Source organism: Leopardus geoffroyi, chromosome C3 (assembly GCF_018350155.1).
Source record: "Leopardus geoffroyi isolate Oge1 chromosome C3, O.geoffroyi_Oge1_pat1.0, whole genome shotgun sequence".
Taxonomy (NCBI): Eukaryota; Metazoa; Chordata; class Mammalia; order Carnivora; family Felidae; genus Leopardus; species Leopardus geoffroyi.
In genome coordinates this window covers 44,372,271-44,378,750 of record NC_059338.1, presented here as the reverse complement: position 1 = coordinate 44,378,750, position 6,480 = coordinate 44,372,271, and positions in this window count along the sequence as shown.

Sequence of the window (6,480 nt, the reverse complement as noted above, 5' to 3'; positions counted from 1 at the left end):
CATGGGTACCAGTACCAGGGCGGCTGCAAGAGCAAGGAGTACTCCGAAAATATTTGTCGATGATGCATAACACAGGCCCTCATCTGTGTGGAGAGAACAGGCCATGCGCCCTAAAGCCAAGTAGCCTAAAAAAACAATTTGCTTGAAATTCAATGACACTTTTGAGAGTGTTTGCATCAATACGACCCGTTTTTGTTGTTGTGCTGCTTGTTGTCTTTGGCTATTGGCATGTGGAGAATTAATGAAACCTAACTTCGCTCCTTAGAGAAGTGGCTGGCTCCAGGATTATGGCAGAGAAAGTACGGGATGAGCCTGAAATGTCTTCATGTGCCAAAAATAAGACAATGCTCAAAGAATGAGGGAAATTATCAGAGGGTCACAGGGGTCAGCTTTAAGGTACTCCCGTTGGCCAAATAAAGGACATTTAAGGATCAAAATAAATACCAAGAACAGCATATTGAACTCATTAAATAAAAGGGGAATCCACGACTCTAACATGAATGATATAAATACATATAAAAAGTGGAGGAGGAGAAAAATCTCTACCTCTTAGTATAATGAAAGTCTCCATTTGGCAGCCATCATCAATGGATACTAAAACTAGTTTGTAAAAGTGTTACAGAGTAATAGGGTATTTATATAGTTACGAAGTACGTCCTCATAATATACTTATTAATGACAAGGGGTAACAGAATAACTTTACAATGTAGAGATCTGGAAGGAATCACCCCAATCAACTGTCAAAGTTAACATTGCCAGTAATGACTTTGATAATGTATTGAAGAGAATTCAACATCATTTCTATGATCTCCTTGTCAAAGTGCATAACCTGAATCCAATCAAGAGGAAACATCAAACAAACCAAATTGAAGAGCATGCTACAAAAGAACTATCTGGATTTTTTTTTTTTTTTTAGTGTCAACATCAGAAAATACAAAGGAAATTCAGGAACTGCTCCAAAGTAAAGGAAATAGAAGAGACATGACAAGCGAACACATGCTTTCAGATTTTTCTTTAAAAATATTTTTTAAATGTTTGTTTATTTTTGAGACAGAGACAGAGCATGAGTGGGGAAGGGCCAAAGAGAGGGAGACACAGAATCCAAAGCAGGCTCCAGGCTCTGAGCTGTCTCAAACCCACAAACTGCAAGATCATGACCTGAGAGCCAAAGTCGGACACTTAACCGACTGAGCCACCCAGGAGCCCCAGATTTTCTTTTTTCATAAAAGGTGTTCTTGGGACAAATGGTGTATTAGTTTCCTATGGCTGCACAACAAATTATCTCAAATTTAGTGGCTGAAAACAGCACAACTTTATTACCTTCTATTTCTGTAGGTTAGAAGTCTGACAGGGATCTTCCTGGGTTAAACTCAAAGTGTCGGCAGGGCTGTGCTCCCTTCTGGAGGCCCTAGGGGAGAGTCTATTCCTTGCCTTTTCCAGCGTTTAGAGGCTGCCCACATTCCTTAGCTCCTGCCCCTGCCTCCATCTTAAGCCTGAAATGATAGGTTGAGTCCTTATCCCTTTGCATCATTCTGACCTCCTTTTCTGCCTCCCTCCTCCAATTATAAGAATCCTTATGATTATATTGCCCTGCCCAGATAACCCAGGATAATCTGTTCCAAGATTGGCTGATTCATGACCTTAATGACATCAGAAACCTTAATTCCCTCTGTGGTACAACCTCACACATTCACAGGCTCTAGGGATTAGGATGTGGACATCTTTGGGGGGCATTTATCTGCCCGCTGCAAATGGTGCGACCTGAATAATGGCTGTAAATAAGATAATAATGTTGTGTTGATGGTAATTTCCTGAATTTGACAATTGTGCTGTAGTTATGTAAGAAATTTCCCTTTAGGAAATATACATTGAAGTATTTACGGGTAAAAAGGCATCCTGTCTGCAACTTAAAATAGTTGTCTCTTTCTACACAGAGAGCAAGAGTGAGAGCAGAGAAAAAGCAAATGTAGTAAAATATTAACATTTGAGAAATCTGAGTAAAGACTATTGAAGAACTTTTTGGCTATTCTTGCAATTTTTCTGTAAGTCTGAAATGGCATAACAAAAAATTTTAAATGTGATCTTTATAAATCTTCTATTTCTAATATACTTTGTGGCATATTGTTATGAAAGAATGTTCATTCTGAAGGATCTTTAAAAATCTCTTTTGAAGCTTTCAGGACATTTTAACAAGTTGTTTAATGACATTGCTTGCAGTTAATTATGAATACGTTATACACTGGGCAGTCTTGATTGTATTATGAAAATAAAATCAACTATTCACACTCCTATTGCCCCATAGCTTGGGTATCAAAGCTGAGTATTCTCATTTTGTTTTAAAATTCGGAATTAAAAAAAAAATTTTAATGTTTATTTTTGAGAGAGAGTGAGAGTGAGTGAGGGAGACAGAATCTGAAGCAGGCTCCAGGCTCTGGACTGTCAGCACAGACCCCGATGTGGGGCTCAAACTCAGGAATCATGAGATCATGACCTGAGCTGAGGTCAGATGCTTAACTGAATAAGCCACCCAGGAGCCCCCAGTATTTCTTTAAAAATGGGGTCTTGAAAAAGAAGGTGTTTAAAGGCAGGCAAAAGACTATAGTTAAGTCTTCCACCAATATTAATTTCTTAGTTTTGAGAAATGTACCATGGCTTTATCAGATGTTAACATTAGAGGAAGCTAGGTGAAGGTAATGTTGGTGAGCCAGCTTTATGTTCCTATCCCTGACTCTTTCTTAAAAGGAAAACACATCAAAATCACGAGAGAATAAAGCAACATGCTAAAATAGTGCTTAAGGTGATGGAGCAGCAAACCACGGTTGCGTTTCCTCATTGGTCAAATGAAGACCCTCATCAAATCAGGGGTAAATCAAAGAAAACATTACGAAAGTACCTTTTAAAAGATCAATATACAATGCAAGATATCTTGAGAGTGTTAGTCCTTCCCCAGTCTTTCAGAAATGTAAGCGGAGGGGGGAGCCTGTCTGAAATCTATGTGGCAAAACTCATCTCTCTGACCAGGTCTGAGCCTCTGTATCAGCCCGACCGAGACAGCACAGATAGCAGACTGTCTGAGCCAAGAGTGGTGAGCAAGTTGTAACACAAAATGTCTCTGACCGCACTAAACATGTAATCACTGAAATCATGTAATCACTGAAATCATAGCCGTTCCTCCCGAGCCTTTATCTCGGACGCTGGCTCAGCAACCCAGGAACGTGAAATCGCACTAGGACAGCACATCTTCCCCAGACATTTCTGCTCATGGCTGGACTTCAGCTTACTCTGCACTAACCTCAACTTAGAAACCATGCTCAGGAAGAAAGAAATGCCCATGCAAGGAACGGCTGGGATCAACTGACAGAGAAGAGTAGGAAAATCGGATTCTACATCCTAGAAGGCCAACACAGAATATTCAAAAAGGAGTTGCATTAGAAATTCTTAACACTGGTTGCTATGGCACAATTTGATGACTGCGTTTGGTTACTGAAAGAACAAAGGATCTCAGTACAAGGGCGGACACCATGGGCTCAAAAGCATCAGTCTGAAGTTCAGGTAGAGTTTTCTGTTACTAGCCATGGTGAAAAAGAACTATGGGAGGATGGAGAGGTGTCCTCGAAGGTATGACCAGCCACGTTTCCTGGAGAATCACTTAACTTGACTTGGACATACTCATGGGAACAATGCTGTATCAGAGGGTTACATTCTTGATCGAGGGCCTGATGCTCAACTTTTTATAGAAATAAATACTATACTGAATTAATCATAAGCAGTATCTGCATGGCCTAGATCACCAGTCTTTCGAAGGTACATATGCAAACAGGATGAAACACCAACCAAGCTGTTGAAGTTTACCAGGCCCATTCCCAGGAGTTCAAGAAGAAAAGGAATTCATGTTACAACGTGGACCAGAAGCCAGAGATATGTACAAAAGGGGCTGTGGGTAAACTGGCAGACGCACACCCACAGTGTGGGGAACGGCTGGAGTGAGGCTGGGATGCAGAGCAACGGGCCTTGTAGACCGAGCCACACCAGCTGTGTGTGCCGGGCATTCCGCCGCTTGGTGAAAGAGAGCGGTTTTGCTTCTATTCCTGCAATCCCTCCCTAGATGGGGGTATCGAGGGAGCAGAATGATGCTGGCAGGAGGGCACAGAGGGCACTAACAAGTACCCATAAACCTCCCTCTCTGCTCAAGTAACAGAAATGGGAGAATAGGCAAATGAGAGAGGCTGGTTTTACTTTTCGACCATTTTGACAACCCAGTGACGACTACTGCTGGATGCCTCCTGGCCCTGGGGATGTGGACATGAACACACAGATCCAGATTTGGGGGAGTATGAGGGAGGTTGGGGGAAAAGGTGGGGGAGAGGCACGTGCCCAACAAACAGGTGTCCAAGGGCCGTGTTAGAAGCCAGTACAAGGCTAGGCTGGGAGGGATGGTGGACACAGGGAAGGACTGGCCAATTTCAACAGAGGAGGTGACCCCTTGACCTCAGCCTTTCCTGGGATGGAGCGGGGAAAGAAAGAACATGGGTGGGAGGAGAGTTAAAGAAATGACATGGAGGTGTTAGAAGAACACCTGAAATGATGAGGTTTCTCTTATTTGAATTCCCAACCAGGAACTTCTTAGCTTTTTATTTGACTTCTGCTAAATATTTCCCTTTCTTTTTTTTTTTTTTTTAATTTTTTTTCAATGTTTATTTATTTTTGGGACAGAGAGAGACAGAGCATGAACGGGGGAGGGGCAGAGAGAGAGGGAGACACAGAATCGGAAACAGGCTCCAGGCTCTGAGCCATCAGCCCAGAGCCCGACGCGGGGCTCGAACTCACGGACCGCGAGATCGTGACCTGGCTGAAGTCGGACGCTTAACCGACTGCGCCACCCAGGCGCCCCAATATTTCCCTTTCTTAAGCATATAATTAATTTCTATTTAGAATATCATTTGTGTAGAACAGATAGAATCATTCAGGGGACTCGGTACAAATATAAGGCAGGCACGCTATTTGTTGACTTCTGAACCGCTGGAGCCTCTGATAGATTTACTAGGAAGTTTATTTTTCACTCCAGTGATTAATACTTCATTAAAACCTGCTTAGTGTGAACAGGCAAAATTACCTGCTATGTCCAATTGTCTTATTTCTATTCCATGAACTATGGACCTGGAGATATTTGATCTTTCCTTGGGATGGGTCCTCCCTCGCCCTACGAAGCCGGTACCATCTGCCTTTCTACTTCATGGCTTTCCTGGGTGCCAGAGGTATTCTCGAGACTCTCCATGTGGAGCTTACTGAAGTGAGCTGGGGAATTCAGATTTATCAGGGTTCAAGAATGCTTATTTAAGGAGTACACCTTTGGGGATATTTTGAATCAGATTATGTGGATACCAACTTTGGAGAAACCCCTGGCCCTGAACTAACAAAAGGAATGAGAAGAATTTTTAAATCCCATTCATCACTCTGACACAGTAGCTACAAAGATGTATTTGCATTTGAATCGGCCCCTACAATCAGGGGTTAAGAGCAGGGGATGTGAGAAACCTAGTAACGAGTGCCCTCTAAAGCTCTCTCTGAGCAAGTCCAACTGAGAACAGAGTTCAGGTTCTTCACAGGTATCACAGCTACAAGGATGTATGACTGGGAAGGTGCCATGTTGTCCACAAGGACTCAGGGACACAAACGAGCACAGAAGAGCAAACTGAAGCCTTCCTGCTGTGTCCATAGTTCTCCAACTCTTCACCCGGCCTTGGGTTACTCCGTTGGTCAACCCCCCAGAAGGAGTGAGGTACAAGGAGCTACTTCTGGCCTGCCGGTTCAGCACATTACTTCCTTTTTCTCTTCATTCCATTATGTTTGAGAGTGTTTTCCATCATCTGAAGAACCCCCTTTAGCTGAAGTTATATGCATATTTAAAGGGAGAAAGACAACTTGTTACGTACAGCTGCTAACTTAAGACACCCAAATAATTTTAAGAGTCTCGGGGTGGGGGGGGGGTCTGGTAAATGGCAGTCCACAGGCCCATGACTGTTTTTGGACTCCAGCCATATTCATTTACACACTGTTCAGGGCCACTTCCCTGCTACAATAGCACGGTAGTTGTAATAGACACCGTATGGCTCACAAAGCCTATAGTATTTACAGTTTAGCTCTTTAGAGAAAAAGTTTGCCTACTTCTGGACCACACCAAAGTATCCCTATCTGAGAAGGGTAAATATATATATATATATATGTGTATGTGTATATGTACTTACATGTTATCTGTACACAGAACATATGCACAGATACATATACACCCACACGTACATCACACACATTATACAGATACATCTATACACGTGTACATACATTATACAGATATGTACACACAGATACATTATACAGATACACGCATACATACGCACATTATACAGATACATATACACACACATATATACACACATATTGGATTGTTCCCAAGAAAATAAGTCACCCCAATAAGATATTATG